The sequence below is a fragment of the Bombina bombina genome, chromosome 2 (assembly GCF_027579735.1).
Source record: "Bombina bombina isolate aBomBom1 chromosome 2, aBomBom1.pri, whole genome shotgun sequence".
NCBI classification, from domain to species: domain Eukaryota; kingdom Metazoa; phylum Chordata; class Amphibia; order Anura; family Bombinatoridae; genus Bombina; species Bombina bombina.
In genome coordinates this window covers 848,559,199-848,586,959 of record NC_069500.1, presented here as the reverse complement: position 1 = coordinate 848,586,959, position 27,761 = coordinate 848,559,199, and the positions used below count along the sequence as shown (strand labels likewise).

Below are 27,761 nucleotides of genomic sequence, written 5' to 3'. Positions count from 1 at the left end.
ATACACACACTGTATATATTCATTACTGATTAGTATGCAGTACTTGTTCATTCAACATCACATTTTTCACTGCATGGGAATACAAAAACAACTCAGTCTGTAAAGCAATGCAATTTTGTTCAATAATGTTTCTCAGTGTATTTGCTTTTCTGCAATTCTCCTCTCCTTGTCACATTTTCTCATTCTGCTTTTTTTTCTCTCTCTCTCTTGTCATTAGAGACACATACGCACCTGTCAACATATTTCACTTACTTCTAAAGGATGCCAGATGTTAGACAGGGAGTCTGAGAAACAGAAAAGGAAGTGTTATAATTTATCTCTTCAATTTTAAAACACTCATATTGTACCGTTGACCTTTCTGAAAATATAAGTCCCATATATTCCTTGCACTGTTGTCCCCTCCAGCCCTCAGTTGAAGTTGCTTTTGTCTGAACAGATACACGTTAAACATACCTATTGTGTAGCTCTGTTTGCTGAGCTAAAGCTTCTGTGGGATTTCAGTCTGACCTTGAGCTAGTTTTGCTGCATTCTGACATAACCTACAGATAAAGGTTATTTAAAGGGATAGTCTAGTGAAAATTAAACTGTCATGATTCAGATAGAGCGTGCCATTTTAATCAACTTTCTAATTTACTGTTGTTATCAATTGGTCTTTGTTTTTTATTTGAAAAAAAAAAAAAGACTCTAAAGCTTACGAGCCAGGCCATTTTAGGTTCAGTCCCTTGGTAGCGCTTGCTGATTGGTAACTAAGGGGTAGATTTAGAAACCAGCAAATGTTGCTCTCTACCCCCGAAGTTTCCGACTCGCTGGAAACAAAAGTTAAAAAGCAGTGGTTGTAATATCGCTGTTCCTTACTTGTCCGCCACCTTTTAGGTGGCGGACTGCAATCATCATCATCATCATGATCCGATCTGGATGATTGACACCCCCTGCTAGCGGCCGTGAATGTGCAGGTGGCGGCATTGCACAAGCATTTCACAAGAAATGCCTGTGCAATGTTAAATGTCGTCATTTAGCGATGTCGGGCGGACATGATTCCCTGAAGCGAATCATGTCCGCTCGACATATAATAAATTGACACCAATATGTAGCCACCAATCAGCAAGCACTACCCAGGTGCTGAACCAAAAATGGGCTGGCTCCTAAGCTTACATTCTTGCTTTTTTAAATACAGATATCAAGAGAACTAAGAAACATTGATAATAGGAGTACATTTTAATTTTGACTAGACTATTCCTTTAAGAGTCTAGAGCATAATGACTCCTCTTAAGGGAACATTAAATATTCCATGGAAAAAGAGGTTCTTGATGGGTGCAACGAGAAATTAATTAGTACCATGAGGTAGTATGAATTGTTTCACCTACAAGGAATAAGTATGACAATAACATTTCAAGTAAATCTGGATTACACTTTAACAAGATGTGTAGAAATATATTTATTTTTTATTTTGTGTGTTTTTACGTGTTTTGAGAATAAAAGGGATACTAAACCCAAATTTTTTGTTTCACGATTCAGATAGGACTTGCAATTTTAAGCAACTTTCTAATTTACTCATATTATCATTTTTTCTTCATTCTCTTGCTATCTTTATTTGAAAAGAAGGAATATAAATCTTAGGAGTCAGCCCATTTTATGTTCAGCACCCTGGATAGTGCATGCATACTGGTGGCTACATTTAGCCCCCAATCAGCAAGCTCTACCCAGGTGCAGAAACAAAATTGGGTTTAGCATCCCTTTAAAGGATTACTTTCTGTTATAATTTTTAAGCTAAACAACTAACATATTAAAGTTAATAAACATTAATTAAAACCTACTGACCTATATTTTCTCCAAAACGAAGTTTCATAACGTTCTAAAAGTTATATCTTTTATTCGCCGATGATGTCACGTTATCCTGCCCACTATTTTCAGCACTGCATGTTCAAAATACTTAAACCAATAACTTTGTGTTTAAAGCGCCATTTTGAAACCTAGGTATTGTAAACGGATTGGTACAGAGCAAAGGATACCCACGGAGTGGGTTTGGAAAACAATTACATTTGCAGACAAGATTTCTGATATACGGTAGAGATATGTTAATGAAATGCTATTGATAAAAAGCGTATTTGGGGTAGTTAGTTAGTAACAGGCATAGAAAATATTTACTTACAGTGGCCATTTAAGTAAGAAAACAAAACAGAAGGCCATAAAAAATTAAAATTAAACATTTAAAATGTGTCCGCTTTGAATCATAAATTGCTGAACAGATTCTATAATGTGCTATAGTATTATTATTGCTTTTATTGTTTTTATTATATTTTAAAAATAAAAAAGCTCTAGTAATATTCAAAAAACATTAAATCCATTTGATTTTGTTCTTTTCTTTTACTGAAGACAACAATGCAATAATCAACAACAAAAATGTAAACTATGTAAATAAGTTGACCCTCCAATATAACATCATATGTTTTAGGTAGAAGTTCAAGAAGTCAGGACAACATTAAAGGAACAGCGGGAAGCCTTAATTCTGTTGCGAGAGATTATATAGCTCAGCGCAGTAGAATTTTGTTGACACCAATTAACAGTATGGTGACAATGGGATATTTACCACTTCTGACATGTTGACAGCATCTGCAATTATGTGTAACACATTCACTTGAATGTGACATAGCACCAATTAGTAACTTTAGGTCTACAGTGTATGAAGTGTTTCAATTTGCTGTAGTAAGAAAAAAAACCAGCATTTGAACAATATACAAGAGTCCATAAACTATTGCAAAATATCTCTCCTAATAACTCTTTTGAAGTCATTTATGACTGGATAGAAAAAAATCGCTTCCATTTTGTTTTCGATGTGATTCATATCTTTTATGTCAGACGTACACACTAACCATATTGTAAACTGTATAACTACATATACCTGTATAGAAGTATAAAGAAATATCCTCATAAATCTATTCAACTAGGTATTTTGTATGCAATAACATGTATGCTTGTCATATTTAATGTTTTGTATCATGTTTAAGAAAATAGATTACTTAGAACACAGTGTTATATTTAGAAACAAGAATATTATAGGGACATTGTGCACTAGATTTTCTTTGCATAAGTGTTTTGTAGATAATGCATTTATATAGCTCATCTGTGAGTGTTTTTGTAACAATGTATAGTTTTGCTTATTTTTTTAATAACATTGTATTGATTTTCAGACTCCTAACCAAGCCCCAAAGTATCAGATGTAGACTCAAGTCTACAGGTTCCTGTTTGCTACTGTTTGTGTAATGGGTCTTCTCTAAGACAGGGGAGGGGAGAGTGTCTGCTATTTCTGCTTTCTCAACCTCTTTCAATGGTTGTCCCAGCCTAACCTCATCAACAGTGTTAAACTGGGAGCTTCTAAGTAACTTTTAAAAAAGTTTTATACTGTATTATTAGATCATTATCTGTGCATATTCTTGTTTATTGTAGTGTCTATTACATGCAGTTATATGAAAATTGGTGTATACTGTCCCTTTAAAAAAACAAAACTAAATGGGCAGGATATCTTTAAAGGGACATTAAACTGCTAGGTACAACTACAGTAGCACAGTTACTGCTCACCATGCTATAGTTTTTCCTCTCACGGCTACAGCTCTGTTTAAAGCTATTCTCTTATTTTAACCCTTTACAAGTGCTGGTTAGTAGAGCTTTGCTTCTTTACATTGGGTGCCGCCATCTTGGAATTTAGGTATTCTAACACACTATGACAGACCTGGTGGGCATTCACAGATCAGTGATGTTGTTTTCTTTACAAACATTAATAATTGCTTTCATTTTAAAGTGCAAAATACAGAGATTTTTGCAGTAGGTACATTGATTTTTAATGGTCGTGAGGCCTTTTTATATTTATGTAACTTTTAAACTGTATACAAAAAACTGCAAATATGTAAAAGCGGTAGCATCACTATTCTATGAAAGTTCACTGCTTCTATCACAGGATGCTGCAAGATGGCGGCGCCCAGTCTAAAGATGCAGCCTTTATCAACAGGCTTCTGTAATGAGTTAAAGGGACAAGAAACTTAAAAATTTTCTTTCGTGATTCAGATAGATCATACATTTTTAAACAACTTTCAAATTTATTTATGTTGTCAATTTTGCTTCATTCTATTGGTATCTTTTATTGACATAGCAGCAATGCACTCCTGGGAGCTTGCTGAACACATTTGTAAGCAGGGGCAAAACTACAGGGGGTGCAGAGGTCGCAATTGCGACTGGGCCACCAAGGGTGGGGGCCCAGCTTTAAAAAAAAAAATTCCAATAAAAAACGTTGACATGCCACTGCCTGCACTGATATCATGTGAGTGTGACATGATGCTTCACTAGTGTCTCTGACTGCAGGGGTTAGTGTTTTTCTTTTACCCATTGGTGTTTATGTGTGTGTGTGTATGTATGTGACTGTGTGTGTATTTATGCATGTATGTGTGTGTGTATGTTTGTGGAACCAGCAAATTACAGACCTTGTTACTACAGCATGGGTGGGTGGGGGTAAACAGTGTCACTATACAGCACCACTATATACAGTACGGGGGGCTGGACCATGTCACAGACTACTGTGGTCACTTTATAAAGTACTGGGGCGGGTAGGGTCAGGCCAGCCATCTCACCGGCAGATTACAGACTGTGTCACTGACTCCCTATATACAGTACTGGTGGGTTAAACAGTGTCACTACATACAGTAATAGGGGGTCAGACCATCTTACAGACTGTGGGCACAGGGTACCTCCTTTTGCAGACATGTCATCTGATTTACATTTTTTTTCTGTGTTAAATGTAAAAAAGATATATGTATCAAAATCACTTTTTTGGGGGGTGGGGGGGGGGGGCTTCTTAGATTCTTTCACCTGGGCCCTGTGTTTTCTAGTTATGCCTCTGTTTGTAAGCCAATGAAAATTGGCATACAAGTTCAGCCACCAATCAGCAGATAGCTCCAAGCTCCTTAGCCTATCTAGATATGCTTTTCAACAAAGTATACCAAGAGAATTAAGCAAATTATAGAATAGAATTAAATTGGAAAGTTGTTTAAAATTGTATGCTATATCTGAACCATGAAAGAAGCATTTTTGGTTTCATGTCCCTTTAAAATAAGAGAACAGCTATAAAGAGAGCTGCAGGCACCTGATGAATAACAATAGCATGATGCATAATAACCATGTTACTGAAACCAGGAGTTTAATGTCAGGGACAGAACTTAATAGTATAATGAAATATAATGATGTTAAAGTGATAGTAAACTCTTCCCTTTTTAAAATAAGATCCAGAATGTTAGTGATATTTTAAGATAGAGTTTAATTCATCAGTTGTAATAAAGATGAGCTATAACTTACTTTTTAATAAAGATATAAAATTCAAATACCCTGTCCACTTCAAAAGTGAAATTTTCTGTGAGCTAAAGGAGATCATTGATTGGACAACAATTCAAACCTTTAGCTCATAGAAAAAAATAATTTTGTATTTCATATCTATATTAAAAAGTAAGTTATATCAATGCAAGGTTTTCAAGCGAGCAGGAGACTTAATTTTCTCTTAAAAAAAAGAAAGTTATAGCGAATCCTCAGTACATCTGATGAATGAAACTCCATCTAATATATACAAAAGGAATGTGTGTAATAGTACACACAACAAGGCGCTATTATAAATTAATATAAGATTAAGAATATAAAAAATGTACACTGTACCATAAGACTTACCCCCTAATAACAAGTGTCTCTATAAAACAATCATAAGCAATATCAATAATTCATAAAACCATTTGATATGAGATTATTTGCACATATAAAAGTCCATATGAAGATATATGTGATATCCAATCCAAAATGCTGTACTTACGAATATCAAAGTCCATATATCAATTAAGTAATGAGGTTTTCGTTAAACAAAGGATAGTCCTGCTGCTCCTCCTAAGAGGGTTAACTCCAAAGTTCCCAGCTGAGATTACTACAAAAAACAAGAGCAAGAGAAGCGCGGACTCAAGTGTAGCATTAAAAGTTTTAATAGTATTAAGAGACACATGTAAAATTAAAAACTCACAAGATGCTTGTAGCATATGTACATATCATAGCCGTCTGCTATTGATGTCCCAATTTCCAATGTCACTCAGAGCCTGTATCCCGTAAATTTAGAGTTCCAAAGTTCCCCTTGATGTAAGAAAGCTTGTTACTTACAAGCCAGCAACACCCGCTCTGCAGTCGCGGGAAGATGACGTCTTACGTACGTCGGACAATAGACCAGTCCGTGGATGGTTAGAAGAGTTATGGATCCTCCAAGGGACCAAAAAAAGCAGTATACTTCAACGCGTTTCGTCCCGATCGCGTTTGTCAAGAATCCATCTAATATATCACTAACATTCTGGATCTGATTTTAAAAAGGTGAGAGATTACCATCACGTTAAATTTCAGTATAGTATTTCAAGTGTATGCATGGAGTGTATCAGCTCCCACGTGATTTCATTAAAGGGTAATAATACTCATATGCTAAATCACTTGAAACTGATGCAGTATAACTGTAAAAAGCTGACAGGAAAATATCACCTGGGCATCTATATGTAAAAAAAGAAGATATTTTTACCTCACAATCTCCTCAGCTCAGCAGAGTAAGTTCTGTGTAAAAAGTTATACTCAGCTGCAGCCCAGGTGCAGGTAAAAAACAAAAATGAACAGCAGCCAATCAGCATCAGCAGTGCTCAGGTCATGAACTCTTTTACTTTGATCTCATGAGATTTCACTTAACTCTCATGAGATTTCATTGTAAGCGTCCTTACACTGAATAGGGAAATAAGATGAGTTTGCATGAAAGCTCGCTCCTTCGGCTGTCCCGGGACAGACATACTGATTTGCTGCTTAGAAGTCCTTTACAATGGGATGTGGCTACTGAGAAACTTTTGAGGTAAAATATCTTTCTTTTTTACGTAGAGATGTTCAGGTGATATTTTCTAGTCAGCTTTTTACAGCTATACTGCATCACTTTCAAGTGTTTAAACATTTGGGTATTATAGCCCTTTAATTATATCTCTTTAATGTTGTTGTTTTTTGTTTGTTTTTAATTGAACAGAACATTAAAATTCAGTTATGTAGTGAAATGAGTGGCTATATGAGCTCCCACGTGATTTCATTAAAGGTAAAACTGAACCCAAATTTGTAGTAAAATGAGTGGCTATAATATGAATGCTTTTTCTGTGCTTTTAAAAATAATCCATGTAAAAAATATTCAAGCTTCTTAGATTTTCAGCTATTTAACTTCCAGTTGTCATATAACGTTATTGAGTTTTCCCTTAAAAGGGACAGTAAAACTCAAGATGAAACTTTCAGGATACAGAGCATGCAATTGTAAGCAACTTTCCAATTTACTTTTATTATCAAATTTGCTTTGGTCTTTTGGTATCCTTTTTTGAAGAGCAAATCAGGTGTGTATGTGTCTTTTGTATGGCAGCAGTGTTTGTAACAATATTTGTAGTTGTGTTAGACAATGTTGCAAACACTGCTGCCATATACGTGCATGCTCCTGAGCTGGTATGTAGATTTTCTTTTTCAAGGATACCAAGAGAATAAAGCAAATTTGATAATAGAAATCAATTGGAAAGTTGTTTAAAATTGCATGATCTATCTGAATCACAAAGGTTTATTTTTGACTTTAGTGCCTTTTAAGCTGAACCCATTCTCCAAGCAATTACTTTTAAAGGGATATGAAACCCCAATTTTTTTGTTCTGATAGAACATTCAATTTTTTCTTAAATTTATTTTTATTGACAAGCATCAGGAGTTTTATTACAACATGAGTTCATGTAGAGAAGAGAAAAAAAAAAAAAAAAACCCCATCAAGATCAGTTCTTATAATGACAGAACCTGGTATAAACTATAGAATACATTCCTGATTTTAACTCTCATCAATTACACAACATGACACTTTAAACCTGTCTACCTGATGCCCCTTTTTTCCATTTTATATATATTATACATCCTAAACCATAAAAACTAACAACAAATAAAACAACAATCAAAAAAAAAAAAAAAAAAAAGGGAAGAAAGAAAGGGGGGAGGGGAAAAAAGGGAGGAAAGAGAGAAAGAAACCAGGCTAGATAGAAAGAGAGGATCAAAACCTTAATGGTTTATTTGTTGACTGCAAAGATCTACCAGATTCCCAGGAGAACCAACTCCGTGTTTCTAAAAGGGTAAATTAAATGTTCAATTTCACTTGTGGGCAGAGCTTTAATAAAGTCCAACCACTTAGAGAAGAAACTCCTCACCTCCTGATCATTCTGTAGGTTAGTATCTAGTTGTTCTATTATGCACTGTTTCTTCAAGCAATTCTTTACCTCTAATATACTTGGAGTTGCTCGCGATTTCCATTTCTTCAATATTAGATATTGGACAGCGAGAATTACCAGAGTAACTATTTTGAGTTTATCTCGAGGGAGGCCAAGGTCCTCCAGTGGGAAAACTATATTTAAAGGGGAGGATGATAGTGAAGATATTCCTACTGAGTTAATAAGCCAGTATTGTATTTTTAACCAACAATTCCTTATTTTTGGGCAATACCAGAACATGTGGATAAGGTTAGCCGAAGGGTACGAACATTTTGGGCATTTATTAAAGGTAACACTTCGGCATTTAGTTCCCTTCTCTGGAGAAAAATATGTCATAAATAATAGTTTAACATGTGTCTCTCTCCACGTAGCGGAGAGAGTAGCACGTGCGATTGCTTGAATTGATAAGGTTATTACAGGAATCTATCCTAAGTCTTCTGATAGTATAGTTGTCCACTTAGCCTGCAGATTTTCTAATATTTCTGGGCCTTGAGAGATCAGTCTCTGATATATATAGGAGATCGATAGTAAGCCATTCTTGGCTAGTAGAATCCAGTTCTCAAGTATACCTAGGGACCACTCCCAGCCAAAATCGTTTACTAATTTAAGGGCAAAATGTCATGCTTGCAGATAAGCGAAACATTTTTTATTAGGAAGATGAAAGTCCTTTTTAAGAGAATCAAAGGTTTTGATGCATTTGTTTTGGAAGTCAAGTAGTTGGGAGATATTCCGAAGGCCCAGGGATTCCCATTTAGAGAAAAGAGCAGATTGTATACCAGCTTGGAATTGTGGATTATTTAGGGGCGGTAGATATCGCGAGATTCTGGGTTGAATATGTAACATCGAACATATCTTTTTCCACATCTGAATTGGATTGTAGATAGACTTAGTTTTCTTTAGTATGGGCTGGATTATATTTTTATCACAATGTAATAGGGCTACCAAAGAATATGGATAGACTATATTTTTTTCAAGATCAAGACTTGTTACATAGTTAGCATTGGTTAACCAATCTACTGCTACCCTGGCCTGAAAGACTATATTATACAAACGGATGTCTGGCAGAGAGAGTCCCCCCTGCTCCACAGGAAGCATTAATTTAGATAAGGAGATCCAAGGTTTCTTATTCTGCCACAAGAAGGAACGAAGTGCTGAATTAAAAGATAGAATAACTTTTGTTTTTAGGATAAATGATGTATTCTGAAGTACATACAGAATTTTGGGAAGGAGAGTCATTTTATAGAGTGCAATGCGACCTGACAAAGATAAGGGGAGTTTTTGCCAATTTTTAAAAGCTTCTCTGACTTTTTTAAGTACCGGAGGGACGTTTAGATCGTACCAGGCACTAGGATTAGAGGAGATCCATATACCCAGATACCTAAATGCTTCTTGGGCTATAGTGAATGGGATGTTTGCACAGGAATCTTTGGTATGTTTAAGCCAGCAGAGCTCTGATTTTAAAACATTTACTTTGTATCCAGAAAAAGAGCCAAATTGATCTATAATAACAAGAAGTTTTGGGATATTTCTAGCCGTATTAGAAATATAGAGCAGTACATCGTCTGCATATAGTGCAATTTGCAGTTCTTTCCCCTTAATTTTAATCCCTTCGAGTTGATGGCGAATCTGAATAGAAAGTGGTTCGATAGCCAAGTTGAACAGAAGAGGGGAGAGAGGACACCCCTGCCTGGTCCCTCTCCCCAGTCTTATATCGGGGGTCATATCCCCGTTAACTAGGATTCTCGTATATGCGTTACTATATAAATTGTTAAAAGAATGAAGAAAATTACCTCCAAGGCCAAATTGTTGTAACGTGAAACACAGATGGTCATGATGAACCAAATCAAACACTTTTTCAGCGTCAATGGATATAATCTCTATATCAGAAGTGTCCCCCCCCCCCATCCCCCCTGGATCCAACAAGTTCAGATATTCTATTGTCATGAGTACCTCTCTTATCTTAGCAGATGAATTTCGCTTTAAGAGGAAGCCTGCTTGGTCGCTGTGTATGATAGTAGAAAGCAAAGGTTGGAGTCTATTTGATAAGATAGATGTAAAAAGTTTATAGTCTGTGTTCAGGAGCGCGATGGGTCTGTATGACTCCTTTTTTTCTGGATCTTTCCCCTGTTTCAAAATGAGGGTTGTATAGGACGCAGTAAATTCCTTAGTTGGAGTATTACCTGAGATGTATATATCGTTAAAAAGTGAAGTTAGATGCTTTATTATCTCAGGTGCTAGTATTTTGTAAAATTCATTTGGAAGTGTGTCAGGTCCTGGAGCTTTATTAGAGGAGAGATTTTGAATCGTTGTGGCGATTTCTGCCTCGGTAAAGGGAGATTGTAAAGTTATGAGTAAGTCAGGAGTCAAGGTTGGAAAGGCTATTTGATTCCAGAAGTTTTCCCTCTGTATGATGTTAGAACTTTTAGGGGAATACAAAGACTCATAGTATTCTGCAAATACTCTGCATATTTCTTCAGGGGAGTTAGAAATTTTATTACCACATGTTATAGTTTTTATTATAGAAGAGCCTCTTTCAATCTTCACTAAATTTGCCAAGAGCTTCCCTGTTTTATTACCATAGTGATATAATTTAGCCTGCAACCTAAGATCTCTTTGGGTACTTTTGTAGAGCAGGAGGGAATCTCTCTCCACCAGTGCCGCATTGTATCTAGACCAATTTTCAGGCGTTTTACATAAAATATAGCGGATATATGCATTAGTAACGGCCTTTAGTGCCTCGGTCTCCCTTTTTTTCATTTTTTTTAGACCTAGAAATAGTATAAGCTATTATTTCTTCGCGGTCTCCCAGAACAAAGCAGGTTTAGAAATGTGTTGTTGGTTAATGACTGCATAATCCCGAAATCTGGAGATAAACCATTTTTTAAATATTAAGTCATTTGCTAGATAACGAGGGAAAGAGAAACCAAAATTCCTGTTCCCCAAAGGGTTTAAGTCAAATTCAAGAGTGATCGGGGCGTGGTCTGAGATAGTAATAGGTACGCGGCTACTTTTGATTTACACAATCTTTCATCAATCAAAAAAAGGTCAATTCTTGAAAGCGTTTTGTGTGCTTTCGAATGGCACGTGAAGTCTCTGAGATCTGGATTGAATTGAATCCTCCAGATATCGCAAAGCTTTAGATTGCGAAAAAGTTTAAGAAATAATTTAGACTCTAGGTTGTCTCTCTTGGTTTTAACTGGGGCAGGGTTCTGCCTGAGCCTGTCGAGAGGATGCTGGGGGGCCATATTAAAGTCGCCAGCCAGTAGTAAATAGCCTTCTGCGAATGAGAGAAGCTTGTTTTGCAGTGTTTCCCAGAATGTGTATATATAGTGTATATAGTACTTTTGAAATTTTAATTTTTACCATTAAATATCTACCTTCCTGATCCGTATCTACCTGGATAACCTCATAGAGGAGTTTCTTCCCCAAAAGGATTGCGACCCCACTCTTTCTTTTTACCGTGGAAGAGAAAAAAACTTCTTTAACCCAGGAAGATTTGCGTTTTAAGACTTCTTCAGATTTTAAGTGTGTTTCCTGTTGGAAGGCTATGTCGGTATTAATCTTTTTTAATTGAAGAAGTATTGCCTTCCGTTTAATCGGAGAGGTGAGACCTCCAATATTCCATGAGGTCATTTTAAGATTGTGCCCCACAGCCATTTTTTTTTATATGAAAGAAAGAGAGGTAAAAGAGATATGAGAAAGGGGAAGGGAAAAGAGAGGAGGGAAAAAAAAAGGCAAAAAACATCCATGTACAGTAAAGAGTAGCTGTACCACCCATGGCACCTATTACCCTAACCTGAAGAGGCCCGGACATTAATTTCTTTTAAGGGGGGGAATTCATAGAATACAACTTTTCTGCTTCAAAAGCTGTATCAAAGAAGTGTATGGTATTGTCAATCACCAATCTAAGTCTAGCGGGATGCATAATGGTAGCACAAAGCCCTTGTTGTATGAATTTCTTGCACATTGGGGCTAGTTCTCTTCTTTTCTGGGCCATTTTTGCTGCATAATCCTGAAAGATAAAGACTTTGGCACCTTCAACCATTAAAGGTTGATGTTTGCGATATTGTAAGAACAAAGTAAGTATTGGCAGAAGAAATTGATCCTATCCTATGTGCACGTTCTATTATTATTTTAGGATAGTTCTTGGATATCTGTAGTAAACATGGAAGAGTGTGTGTAAATAGTTTGTTAAAATCTTCTGGCTGTTTTCCCTCGGGAAGACCGATTAATCTTGTTATTTCGCCTTGAGCGATTCTCAAGGTCTTCAACTCTATTTTGTGCTTTAGTGAGAGCCAGAGATATAGTTTCTAATTTATCATTCTGAGTTGAGACCAAGTCTTCAAGATCCGAGACTCTTTGCTCAACCTCAGAAAATCTTTCTGCGAATTGTTTAACTTCTGAAGTTAAACAGACAGTGTCTTGTTTGAGCTCTTTTTTTAAAGAGTCAAATTTAGGCGTGAGGGCATCAGAAATTTTAGGGACTAGGGATTGTACATCAATAGGTTCTTGCAAATTTAAAGGGTCACAGGAGGGTACCTGTGTCTCTGCTTGAACCTCGGGAGCAGATTTATGCTTCTTATCCCTTTGTCTGACCGACATAGCCGCTGGTGAAGTTTTACCGTGAGAGTGAAAATATTTATCCATATACTGTGAGTAAATAAAGTGAAGTGAAAATTATTTATTATATTAAGGGGAAGGAGCCCAGTCGAGAAAAAAAAAGGGAGGACAGGGGGTGCGGGGGAGAGGTGAAGGTGAGATGCAAGTGTGAAGAAAAAAAAAAAAAAAAGGTGAATTTATAATGTATCAGGCAGCCGTGTCAGGGAGACAAGGGAGTATTTTCTTCAAACCTGTAGAAGTATATAATGTTGCCTTTTTACAATTGCCCTTAAAATCTGTAAGAATTTGAGATTAAAGAAGTTTGACCCCCCAAAAAGATGTAAGGAGTTCAATTGAACCTGTGTCAATTTTAAATATATTACCAAATATGGGCCAAAATCCAAAATAATTTAGCGTCTAGAAAGATGTAATAGTATAGCCGTATGTGGGGAAGTATAAGCTTCTAGGGCTAAAGATATTTTGGGAAAATTAATCTCTGGTAGTCGTGGAATAAAGTCCAGTTATCTTTTTGGTACTGTGAGAGAGAAAAAAGAAACTTTAAGGTACCTTCTAAGTCAAAGCAGACAGTTCTTCTAAGTTATACTAGATAAAATAATAATACAACCTAAAGATTAGTGTTACGGTTGCCTCCAGGCTGGCTGGAAGTTGGACCGTAGAAAAGGATGCTCCTAGCGCTCACCAAAGAATCATCAGCACCATAGTCACTATAACTGCTGCGTAGCCACCATAAGTAACGCAGACTCTATGAACCACCGCTGCTGGGCTGGTATCTCGCCGTCTGCTCTGCGCCCTGGACCTACGACCAGGCTCCAGTAGGTGAACCTCTTCCTTCTGTAGCAATCCCCGTAGCTAAGGGAGTATGAAAAGCATAGCAATCCCTGTAGTGATTATAGCTGAAGCTGTCCCCTACAAACATGAGTCAAAACTGCAAGTTAGAGGGTCAGAAATAGGTCTGATGTGCTGGAGCACACAGCCTGCTTTTTATTGAGGTTACATGCAAACAGGACACTCTCAGGGGGAGGCATAAAATCCCCCATCACACATTTGATATTAGATAGAGAGACACTCCCTTTGACAGGCCACAACATTACTTCAGCAGATAACATTTTACACACAATAAAACAATGCAGTCCACCTTATCACTACTAGAAGTCTGATTAGACAATGGGAATGTTTTATCACTAAACTTAATTAGAGCTGATCCCAGCAATCTTGTATTTAGAATGCTTCTTGAAGCTGAACAAAGTTATCTCTGTAGTTCTGACCGAAGGGTCTGTCACATAGCACTTAATGGCACACAATGAAACTGAACCAAGTGGGAGAAAGCCAGGGACAAGTCATTTCACAGGTCTGGGGACATAGTCTTAAAGGGGCATTGTTCACCAAAGTCACAATATGTCCCCAGACAGTTCTTAAAGGGCCATACACACCCAATAAAAGTTAATATGTTTTCAGGGGCACAATCTTCCAGGGCCCATAGTCATGTGGAAGGAGGCTGGCAAATAGGCTTCTCCAAAATCCAGGGAAACAGGGCAATTTTCCATTTAAAGGGCCAGTTACAAACAGCAGTTTGTAACAATTAGGATTACAGTTAAATCATCAAAAGAAGAAAGAATCCTATGCAAAAAGCAACTTTTGCAGGTATTAGTTAGAGAGGCTTTTTTTTTCTCTTTTTTTTTTCTTCCCTTCCCTTTCCCCTTTTTTTAAGGAATTTACAATGCCCTATTTTCCCTTATTTCCCTTTAAAGTGAAATCAATGGATAAAAGGCTACTCACTATGTGATATACATTTCTATTTGGGTTTCTACAGTGTGAGCCGGCCTCAAAGTATTTTAAAAGTTAAGTGTAAAGGTATATTAGTGCGGGTATTAAATAGAAATCTTCTTGTCAATCCTAGCCAGCCGCCTTACCCTGGTTATCTTTTAATCTGGGGTATCAGTAGCCAGAACAGAAGCAAAGGGATTTATAGAAGATAGAATTGGTAAAACTGCTTCAATGGTACACTTTTAAGGACATGTAATATGATTTGTAAAGCTCATTAAACTATGAGCCTTTTAAAAGCTAAAGTGGTTTTATGGTGAGCTTTTGTCCCAGCTATTGATAATTGGTAATCCCATTCTATTTGTTGGGGTTAGTTCTATTGCTCTTAGGGATTTCCTTTTTTTTTAAAAAAAAATAAAGGTTTAAGATGGTTTAACGAAGGTTTCTGAGAAGATCTATAGACTGGATATTTAAACTGACAGACCTCCTTCTTCTCCTTGGTTATATATATTTGGTAGCAGTATACTCAAGGGAGAGGAAGATAGAAATTAAGTAGCAGATTTTAAAACAATTTCCCTTCTAATAGACAAAGCTATACAAAATAAGATATTAACTGTTTACAGTTTCTTGTGCTCAACAGAAGTCAAATCTATACAGTCCTGTGTTCTCAGAGTGTGTTGAACTATATATTAAATATACAAGATTTGTAGGTTAATAGATTATTTTAACAGAATAGCTTTATAGTCCCCAAACGTTGGTATAGGTTGAACCAATGTTTATATGACTTTTCTCTTTTTTTTCCTTCCCTTTATTTTTCTCTTCTTCTTTCCCCTCTATTATTCCTCTCCTTTTCCTTCTCTTCTGTGTTTCCTCCTACTTAAATGGAGAACTCAGGTCTTGATTCGGTAGCACAGATTTCCATATATTGGGCCTTAGAAAAAAAGTATTTTTGTGCCAATTTAATTGTAATCCTTAATCCAGTTAAGAAATGTCTTTACCCCAACCTGGTATGTCCTTGGCAGCCCTTAGCTCAAATAACAGAAATAGTAGCTATAGAGCTTAACTTTTCGCATGCCGCCCCCCTGCAGTGATTGAATGTCTGGTCAGAGAGTACTTACTGCACTGCAGGCTAATCCAAGAAGAAGCAGAGCAGACCTCCAGCTACATGCCCCTGCGTCTAACCCAGGGTGCACTCACCTCCTCTCAGGCAGATGGTGTAGGTGGAGGAGGGTAGACTCAAGCAGATATGTCCCAAGAAGGAAAGGTGCAATTTCGAAGTCGGCCCTCCAGCCCTCTCTCAGACTCGATCCAGAAGTTCTCCTCCTCCCACGCAGCACCGGTGGGGTGGGGAGGTGAGGCAGCTGCCGAAGAGGAGCCGGACCCGGGACCAGCCACAGAAGGCACAGGGAGCCCAGACGAACCCGGCCAGCGGCCGTGGAGGTGCCAATTTAAAACTTGCCAGGAGAGGCAACCAAGCGCACCAGAAGACAGCACGTGTGCCAGCGATGCAGATTCACCTCCTCCCGCGCAGCACTGGTGGGGGAGGAGGGGGAGCAGGTATTGAAATGCGGGCAAATCGCGGTCCAGCCAAGGGAGCGACAGGCAGCTCAGAGAGACAGGGCTCAGCGTCTGCACCAGGGCCGACTCAGTGGGCACGATGATGGTCAGAGGGAGCGAGCAGGTAAGCAGGATAGCGGATTGTGGCTTGCCTTACAGGTGTAGCTTCGCCTCCTCCCACACAGCACCGGTGGGGGAGGAGGGAGACTAGGTAGTGAGAGACAGGTGGGTCCCGATCAAGCCAGGGGAGCCTCAGGTATCTCAGGACTAGTAAGACTTAGCGCCCGCACTATAGCCGGCTCAGTGAATACAACGGTAGTTAGGGGAGACAGGCAGGTAAGCTGGATAATGGACTATGTATGTCCTCGTAGATGTAGCTTCACCTCCTCGCACACAAAAAAAGGGAAAGAAGAAAACAGGTAGATTTGTTATGTATGACTTCGCTGAGAAGTAGTTGGGGAAAATAACTTTCAAAGAGAAGCAGGTGTAACGTTGCTCCTGTCCCCTTCAGGAGAAAACGGCGTTAATCGATGGTAAGAAAAGGAAAGCCATTTAGACCCCTTATGCCATCTGTTATAATAGTTAGGCTAAGCTCCAGGTCTCTCCAGGTGACCTATTTGCCACGACAGTGAGGTGTAGTGTCACTGTTGTAGGTTCCCGAGATGATGTCTCAATCGGTCCAGAAAAGCAGCCCCAAACATGGGGTAAGGCGCGAGCATTCACTGCCAAAAAGCTATGGGACTGGAGTATCGAGCCGAGCAGCAGGTGCAGCACATACTTTGCTCCTCCTCCACCAGAACCAGAACATTCAATTTTTTTTTTTTTTTAAATCTTTTTTTTATTAATTTTTCCACAAATTTTACAATCATAAAAAAAAATAAGAAAAGAAAAAAAGGTATGATTAGATAAATATATTATCATAAACATTTTACAAGAAATTACAATCATTCCTTAAATTTATCAACCAAAATTACTTATATTGTATTAGGAGGATTCTCCACCCATTACCCTCTCCCTCCCTCTCCTTCCCTTAGTATTACATTAACACAATTATCTTACACAGTAATTATCATTTCAGGCCCCCCCCCCCCAAAAAAAAAGGGGGGGGGGAATTTATATATAGACAGACAAGCCTTTTTCCTCAACCCTCTCCCTCGCCTCCCCCGCACCTCCCAAGCCCCTCCACTCTCTACCAGAAATTGAGCAGAACCATTTCCGTATTTCTGAATGGAAAGATTAAGTAATCAATTTCTCTGGTTGAGAAAATTCTAATAAATTTAGACCATTTTTAAAAAAAATTACAGATTTCCTTCTCTGTGTTTAGGTCTGTGGTCATTTGCTCCATTATTAGTTGTTTTTTTAAATAGTTCTTAACTTCTGTTATTGATGGGGAGATTTTATTCTTCCAGTTCTTAAATATTTGATATCTAACGGCTAAGATAATTAGATTTATTATCTTAATTTCATTTGAAGGGATTTTTTGGCCTATCAGGAATATTATATCTTTTGGAGTAAATTTATATGCAGATATTTTAAGAACATTGAGTATCCAAAATTCTATTCTATTCCAGAATTGTTTTACCTTGGGGCATGTCCATAGCATATGAAACAAATTTGCAGCCGGAAGACTGCATTTTGGACATTTATTAAAATTTTTATTTTTCCACTTAGCTCCTTTCTCGGGTGTATAGTAAGTTTGATAAATTAATTTTATATGGGACTCTCTCCAGGTCTCTGAGGTTGTGGCTTGAAAAAGCAATTGTATTGATCTTGTTACATGCTGCTTTGAATCAATGTCATCTGATATAAGATCTGACCATTTAAGGGCTATAGTTTCTAAATTATGATTTTCAAACTGTGATATCAAGTATAGATAACAAGTGGAGATAGAATGATGCCCTGCTTTGGCCAAAATCGGCCAATTTTCAATCTTACCCCATGACCATTTCCCTGGGAATGTATTTAGTAGCTGTTGCACATAGTGTCTAGCTTGTAAGAATGCAAAAAAGTCCTTATTGGTAAGATCAAATTCATGTTTCAAATCCTCAAAGGGTCGGATGAATCCTGTTGTTGGATTAATAAATTGAGCTACATAATAGAGACCCTTCCTTTGCCAGTTTTTTAGTATCGTTGATTGTGTTCCCTCTTGATATTCTGGATTCCCTATAAACGTCTGGAATTTTGGAATATTTATATTTACACCTGTTTGTGCCCCGATCTTGTTCCAGGCCTGTATTATTATGTATATTGACTTGAGAGCTTTTATTTGGGTCGGAATTACTTTGAGATCTATGTGTATTAAGCTTGTAAGAGAGAAGGGGTATATTATATTAGCCTCTAATGTGTTATCCGTAAAATAGTTTGATTCTGTTATCCAGTCAATTACAATACGTCCAAGAAAAGCTAGATTATATGAGCGCAGATCAGGAAGAGCTAATCCAAGAGCTTGTTTAGAGAAGGATAATTTATGTAGTGCTATTCTTGGTTTCTTTTTTGCCATATAAATTGGCGAATTGTTGTGTTTAATTTCCTTAGATCATAAGATCTCAGAAAAATAGGAAGATTTTGCAAGATATATAAAATTTTGGGCAGCAGCACCATTTTAAACAGTGCTATTCTTCCAGATAGAGATAGAGGAAGATTTTGCCAATTTTTCATATGATTTGTGATTTGTGTCAAGATGGGGGGAACATTCAAGGAATACCAGTTTTGTGGATCGGCTGAGATCATGATCCCAAGGTATCTAAATGCCTCTGTAACTACCTTGAATGGGACTTTTGCCAGAGAGCTTTTTGTTTTTTTCAACCACATCAGCTCAGATTTTGAATAATTAACTTTATAGCCAGAGAATTGGCCGAATAGATTGATTATATTCATTAGCTTAGGTATATTTAAATGAGTGTTAGCCATATATATTAATATGTCATTGGCATAAAGTGCCAGTTTTACCTCTGTTTTGTTAATCTTTATACCCTCAATATGCTTTCTAACTTTAATAGCAAAAGGCTCAATTGCTAAATCAAAAAGTAGCGGCGAAAGAGGACAACCTTGCCACGTCCCTCTCTCTATTTTAATCGTTTTCAGCACTGTTCCGTTAATTATTAAACCAGTATAGGATTGAGCACATAATTTTTTGATAAAATTTGGGAAATTATTATTGAATCCAAACCGATAAAGCGTATTCAGGATGTGGTCATGGTTCACTCAATCAAACGCTTTTTCAGCGTCTATAGCTATAATTACTGCATCAGATTGGTCATCCCTCTCTTGTGTGTCACCGTTTTTAAAATAATCAATAGTAAGTAGTAATTGTCTTATTTTGGCTGCAGAGTTACGATTATAAAGGAACCCCGCTTGATCTTTATGGATACTTTCTGATAGTCCCTCCTGTAATCTTTTAGCCAGGATAGACATCAATATTTTATAATCTGAGTTTAGAAGGGCTATAGGCCTGTACGATTCTTTTTTATTTGGATCCTTCCCAGGTTTAAGTATGAGAGTAGTTTGGGATGCCGCAAAGTTACCAGAAATTGCCAGATTATCTATGTAGTATGAATTAAAAAGCTTTGTCAGGTAAGGAGCAAGAGTGGGGGCTAATTTTTTATAAAATTCATTAGGCAGTGCATCAGGGCCTGGAGCTTTTGTGGTTTTGAGAGATTGAATTGCTTGGTTAACTTCACTTTCTAATATTTCTGAATTTAATTTAAGATTAAATTCATTGCTGTTATATGGTAATAAAATATCCTCCCAGAATTTCTCGTGTGGGTTACCATCCGAGGATGGCAGCGAGTAAATTGTTTTGAAATAATGATAGAAAGAGTTGGAGATTTCTTCCTGAGAGGTAATCAGCTTACCATTTTCTTGTATAGCGTCAATTATTGACGTCTGTCTACAATTTTTCACTAGTTTAGAGAGTAACCTGCCTGATTTATTGCCATATTTGAATAAGTTTGCCTGATATTTTAAATCGGTGTGGGATGTCATAGAAATTAAAAGTGTGTCGAGTTCGTTCTTTGCCTTTAAATATCTCCTCCAATTGTCATTTGAGGAAACATTTAAATATCTATTGTAGGCGTTGGTAACGCTGCCGTCACTTTGTTTTCTCTCTGTTTCATGTCCTTTTTGAATTTAGCCACATATGCGATTATATCGCCCCTTATCACTGCCTTTGCAGTTTCCCAGATCGTCTCAAAATTCGATACTGAGCCAATGTTAAATTGGAAGTATTCCTCCACTTTAGTTTTGAGCCAGTTATTAAATTTGGGATTGGAATTTAGATAATTTGGATAGAAAAAACGAGCTGGTTTTTTATAAATATTTTTATTTGGAATATCTAGCATTATAGGAGCATGGTCCGAAATACATATTTCAGAAATTAGGGCTTTTGCTCCCGTTTTATATAAACTTTCACTAGTGAGTATGAGATCAATCCGGGAAAGTGATTTAAACGATTTAGAATAGCATGTATAATTCTTTTTATCCGGATTTTGCATTCTCCATATATCTCGGACTGCTAAATTGTGGAAGATAGAATTAAATAATTTTGCTTCGAGATTGTCTTTTTTTGTTTTTTTATGAGAGTGACTTTGTCTTAGTCTATCAATAGGGAATCGTGGAGCCATGTTAAAATCTCCTGCTAGAATTGTATGCCCTTCTGCCACCTTCAAAATTTGAGCCTGGAGAGAGTTCCAAAATTCTAGATCAATTATGTTCGGCGCGTATAAATTACATATAGTGTAGATTGAGTCAGTTATTTTTATCTTTAAAATTATAAATCTACTCTCAGGGTCAAGTATTGTTAGTAGTTTAGTATAGTTTAATTTTCTCCCTATTAAAATTGCCACACCTTTTTTCCTATTAGAAGTTGGAGCGAAAATGGCTTCTGCTACCCAGGGACATTTCAGTTTAATCGATTCTTCTGCGTTTAGATGTGTTTCTTGTAATAATGCTATAGTTGTATTTAGTTTACGAAGATGATTTAAAATAGTTTTCCGCTTTATTGGTGAGGAGATACCCCCAATATTCCAAGAGGTAATTCTAATATTTAGGTCCATACTTCCTTATTTTGTAAAATAAGAGGAGCCAGAGATTGCAAGGGAGAAAGGGAGGAGAGGGAAAGAGAGAGGAGAAGAAAAAAAAAAAAAAAAAAAGAAGAGAAGCCACATCTCCAATTGCCTTAATTACATTAGGAGAGCAAAAATAGAGAAAAAGTATTAAGTACATTTTCACTTGAACCATTTTAACTAGGAAAAAAAACACAGAAAGGAAAAAGAACAAAAGAGAGATTTGAACCATATATTATTGCTTTATACTTAGTGGTTTTTAGATCTGTATTCAGCAAATTTTTTCTCAGCTTCTTTTGCTGAGTCAAAAAAAAAGGTTTGTCCTTCTAAAGTGAGTTTAAGTCTAGCTGGATATATTACTGTGGCTTGCCACCCAGCATCTATCATCTTGCCGCAAATTGGGGACAACTCTCTCCTTTTTGTGGAAGTTTCGAATGAGAAATCTTGAAACAGTAAAATTTTAGAATTGTTGTAGTATAGTGGTTGTTTTTTGCGATAGGACTGTAAAAAGGATACTTTATCCTGATAATTCAGGAACCTCGCTATTATCGGTCTTGGTTTAGCTAGATCACTCAAGACATCTCGTGGTTTCCCCAATCTGTGAACTCTCTCAATGATATAGGGTTGTTGAGGTGAGGGTATATTTAACAATTGCGGTAACGTTTGGGTTATAATTTCTAATAGATCTTCATTATGTCTGGTTTCTGGAAAACCTATAACCCTAAGGTTATTTCTTCTAGACCTGTTTTCCAGGTCTTCTAGTTTAGTCTGGATTTTCATTATTTCACATTGATTGGCTTCTGTTTTGGGAATGTATAGATTTGTAACATCTTCAATGTATGAGATACGTTGTTCAATCTCTTGCAGCCTATTAGAAAAATGTTTTATTTCTGTTGTTAGGGTTAGGATATCTTGTTTGATCTCAGTTTTCAGTAATTCGAATTTGGGGTTTATGGCTTCCATTATGCTAGAAACTAAGGCTTGTGTATCTAGCGTAGGTGTAGTATTTTGAATTTTTGTAGTATTTTCTATCTGGGCTTCTGCTGGGCTATCTATAAGAGTTTTATTTTTTCGTTCCCTCTGTTTAGCTGCCATGCCTGGATTGTGTTTAGGTGTAAGGGAGGGTGATGTGATAAATTTATCCATAAACAATGAAAAACAGTGATAGTGCACAAAGATTTAAAAAAAAAAGGAAAATAACAGGGAAGTGAGTGACAGTGAAGGATATCTGCGTGAGGGGGAGAAAAAAAAGGGGGGGTAGAAGGGGGAGTGTGTTTATGAGGTGTTTAGTGATAGGGTTACTTTTGTGCTGTAGTAAAAGGATAAGACCAGCGTATGGCAGAGTCTAAGCAAAGTTATGTTAATATATTCCACAGCAGAATGCTCTGATAGATTTCAGAATTTAAATTTATGCCTTATAATTATTAATTTCTATGGATTAAACCACCAAATATGCGTTTATCTATTAGATTACAATTGTCTAGTTTAAAAAATCTATAATATACTCTTAAATGTATTTATTGTATTTTGTGAGTCTTCTTAAGTTATGAGCCCTCTGAAAGCTAGGGGTGTCTTTGTAGTGGGTTTTTATCTCACTTGATAATAGTTAATATCCCGCTTCTATTTAAGATTAATTCTGTTGTTTACAGGAATTTTTTTTTCTCTTTTTTTCCCCCCCTTTTATGATGGAAACTTAAAGTAGTTTAGAGAGGTTTTCTAAAAGGGGATATAGCGTTATAATTTAATCTAATAGACCTCCTTCTCCTGAGTTATATATATTTTGTGACAGTAAGTCCTGGGGAGAGGAGATTACAGGTTAAATAGTGTTTATTTTCTCTTTTCTTTTCCCCTTCCCCTCTCTCCCCCCTTCCTCCTCTCTTTCTTGTTTTCCTCTTTAAAAAACACTTTCCGGGAGGAGCGTAGCCGTGCAGGAACATGGCTGCACTTTAGAATTGCTCCGTGGCATATCTCTTACCCTCATCTCCACTACGATGTAAATTGCGGGCAAACACACCCTTGACTCCTAAGATGACCGGCTGACCACCCGCCACTCTCAGAAAAAGCTGACAGCTCACGCCACTAGACCCAGAGACGCCGCACTCTCGGAGCGGCCTGCCACACTGTGTAAGCGCAACAGAAAGACTCAGCTGGAACTTGCTGCACGATCGCGGCGCCACCGTTGTACACTGCAAGACCGGAGAAACCAGGCGACCGGACCCCAGAGGTGGGACGCAGTGGTGAGTCGGGAGGGGTTCCCGGAAACTACTGGGCTGCTGGATAGAGGCTCCTTGTGCCGCCATTGTGGCCTCCCATGTGGCATACGCAGCATTAAATCAAACTGAACAGAGGCGCAGCATTTGTGTCAATGATTGACTGACCTCAGGGGAGAATCCTGTCACATAAGAGGGGGGGGGGGGAAATAAGTCCTACTTAGAGTATATAACACACAACAGAACCTGTAAAGAATTGGTCTGGAAACCTTTAAACAACCCACGCAGGGCCTGATCTGATTACCTTGAGCTGCACATCAGCAGACCTGCTCAAAACTTAACTATATAACACAAAGAGTCATAGTCCATCAACAAACCACGCACTTATAAACTCTAGTGCCTCTATAATCTTACAAGCTTTTACCAGACCCATTGCTTTACAATACAAAAAGCATAAAGGCCGCACCCTGGCAACCATAAAGAGACTTTAACCTTTCTGAACGTGCGAGAACCTGCACAACATATACCCAATGGCAACTAGGCAGAAACCCAGACCGGACAAAAAAGCAGCAGTTAGCACAAATGCCACCATGAACTCTTTTTTTCAAAAGCAGGATAGTGAAATAGCTGACACTGCAAACGAACCATTGCCAGAAGGGCTGCACATGCAGGAACACCCTGATCTCCTATATACACAGCAATTTAAACAGATCCAGACAACTATGTCCCAATTGCCATCCAAGTCAGACCTGGCGGACTTGAAATCTTTTATCAAGACAGAAATGTCCTCTCTAAAGAAAAATATTAATGAACTGGGATCAAGGATAGAATGCCTAGAGGAAGGACAAGACACTCTGAACACCATGGTATCAGACTCTAACCATCAGATGATACGACAAGAAACCATAATACAATCGCTCCAACTTAAAATTGAAGACCTGGATAATAGGAGCCGAAGGAGTAACTTAAGAATAAGGGGAGTCCCTGAAGAAGCAACCCAAGACTCAATGATATCTTATCTACTCCAACTATTTGAATATATCATCCCATCTCTAAAACTCACGGAGGCCTCAATGGAGCGAGCCCACAGAGCACTGAGGCCTATCCCAACCCCTCCCAAGCCACCCAGAGACATTATTATTAAATTTACAAACTATCTCGACAAGGAAGCAATATGGAAGCAAGTCAGACTACAACGAGAGATTAGTTTTCAGACCTATAGCATTCAAATCTATCCTGACCTCTCACCCACCACAATTGAAAAACGCAGAGAAATAAGTTTTATCACACAAGTCTTACAAGAAAGAAAAGTGAGATACCGCTGGGGCTTCCCCTTCAGCCTCATAGTGCAACATGATGGGAAGACCCATATCTATAAGGAACCAGATGACCTAGAATTGTTCTCAAGAGGACTCAACATTTCTTTTCCACAACCAATGCCAGGACCAATGGAGAGGAACACCTCTAGAGAAGACAACGCGCCCAAACCCCAAAGATCAGAGTGGACACTTGTCAACAAAAGGAAAAAATTGGGCACTCCATTACCCTGACCTGACATTTAAGTACCCAATCACAAGATGAACTAACATAATAAATCTATAGGACGATACAAGAAAAGGGGAAAAAAAAGAACCTGTGTCCTTAAAACTTATCCGACACAATGTGCTTGGTTCGTTAGCTCATATGCTGGCGACATACCACCTATGAACAGAATTGGTGACCCGGCACCCTTGCTGAATCGCATCTGTGCTGGACATGAAAAAAAAGAACTCTCGCTCTAAAGTATAAATAAATGTTTAGATAACTGTTATATGAAACATTAGTCAAATTATTAGCAAAACACATTAATGCTTGGCTTATTGGGACATGGACCACCATAATATAGTCATTATTTCATTGTTTAGTTTTAACCACTTCATTACTATGTGACTGCAGCAGACCCAGTGACCTGTTTCCGCCCCTCGGCACGCTCGCACACTTCATAACATTGTTGTGTGAGAAATGAGCTACCGTTTAGGATAGCTCTGAGGCGAGCGGTGCCGAGGGGGTGGAAGAAGATAAACTTGTTGTGTTGTTGTATGAGTGTTGCTAGGCTACATTTGCCCAGGATGCCTATCGCCCTTCCCCCCCCCCCCCTCTACTTCTAACAAAACCCCAACCTCACATGACAGGCTATAGAAGTCATATCATCTCAACATTCCCCCCCCCCCTCCACACCATGACCTCCCCTTGCGCACGACAAGATCGACAGGAGCTAAATAAATCTCTAGAAGCCATCAGGCTACCTTATGCCCAACTAACGGACCCATAATGGACTAGCTTGAAACCAGCAAACAACTAACCCCTGACATTACACTGACGGGTAGGGCCCTATCCCTACAAACCTAAGTGGAATAGGTCCAGAATTCAATAACGACTTTTATGCCCCTATACTACCAATACAGGAGTATGAGTGGTAAAAGAGATATGCTTTCCCCCCCCCCTTTGTTGTTGTAAGCAGATATTAAATGCCTGCAACCTTTCACCCATTGTTATTGTTAAATCTGTTATAATGTTTTACATGTTCAATATTGTTACAAACATACAATGTGATACTAAGATGCCCTACAAACTATCAGAGACAGAGAGGGGAGATACCTAATCTTAATAGGACTCCTCTATGGGAAACCAGTAACCCTGGTGTCGCTATATGCCCCGAACACAGCACAACACTCCTTTGTGAAGAAATTATCTAACCTAATCCTTGAACACCAAAAAGGTGTACTTATTATGTGTGGAGACCTCAATACAGCACTAGAGCCAGAACTAGACTGCTCTTCTCGGTACTCCTCCACCCCGATATCACGACTCACAAAAATCAAATCTTCTCTTAAAAATATCGTGGTGAAGGACGTATGGAGAACCCTGCACCCCCAGACGAGAGACTATACTTTCTCTTGTTAAGTGTGTTCAGTCCACGGGTCATCCATTACTTATGGGATATATTCTCCTTCCCAACAGGAAGTTGCAAGAGGATCACCCAAGCAGAGCTGCTATATAGCTCCACCCCTCACATGTCATATCCAGTCATTCTCTTGCAAGTCTCAACAAAGGAGGTTGTGAGAGGAGATAGGAGTAACATTCTTCAATCAAAAGTTTATTATTTTAAAATAGCTACGGAGTGTGCTGTTTGTTCTCTCAGGCAGTATTTAGAAGAAGAATCTGCCTGCGTTTTTTCTATGATCTTAGCAGATGTAACTAAGATCCACTGGCTGTTCTCGCACATTCTGAGGAGTGGGGTAACTTCAGAGAAGGGAATAGCATGCGGGGTCCCCCGCAAATGAGGTATGTGCAGTAAAATATTTTCTAGGAATGGAATTGACTATGAAAACACTGCTGTTACCCGTATGACGTAAGTACAGCCTTTAATGCAGTAGTAGTGACTGGTATCAGGCTGATAAATGTATGCACAGTTGAGTTATTTTCTAGGGACTAGAATTTAACTTTAAATACTGTTAGTACTGAAATAAATGTATGAGCCTTAACTGCAGTAGAAGCGACTGGTAGCAGGCTTAGTGATAACTTTGCATAACACTGGAAAGTTGTTTTTTAAAACGTTTACTGGCATGTTATTCGTTTTGTGAGGTACTTTGGTGATAAATCTTTTTGGGCATGATTTTTTTCCACATGGCTAACGTATATTTCTGCATAGACACCGTTATATCAGGTCTCCCACTGTTGTGATATGAGTGGGAGGGACCTTTTTTTAGCGCCTTGTTGCGCAGTTAAAATTCTAGCACAGTCTTCCTGCTTCTTCCTCTTTGATCCAGGACGTCTCCAGTGAGCTCAGGGGTCTTCAAAATTCATTTTTGAGGGAGGTAATCAGTCACAGCAGACCTGTGACAGTGTGTTTGTCTGTGAGAAAAGCGTTAAATCTTAAATTGATTATCCGTTTTGGGTATTGAGGGGTTAATCATCCTTTTGCTAATGGGTGCAATCCTCTGCTAATTTCATACATTTACTGTTTAAAATTGGTTGCTATAACCCTATTAGTTCATTGTTATTTCAACTGTGACAGTTTTTTTTGTGTTTTTAAAAGCGCTGCAGCGTTTTTTATATTGCTTGTAAACTTATTGAAAGAAATTTCCAAGCTTGATAGCTTCATTGCTAGTCTGTTTAAACATGTCTGACACAGATGAATCTGCTTGCTCATTATGTTTAAAGGCCAATGTGGAGCCCAATAGAAATATGTGTAC

General features: G+C 37.9%; 1 long non-coding RNA gene across 1 annotated transcript in view; it reads left to right on the top strand.

Annotated features, from left to right (window-relative positions):
* The window catches only part of LOC128648057 (uncharacterized), a 97,193-nt gene that overhangs the window by 27,393 nt on the left and 42,039 nt on the right, over window positions 1–27,761 (top strand). The window lies entirely within an intron of this gene.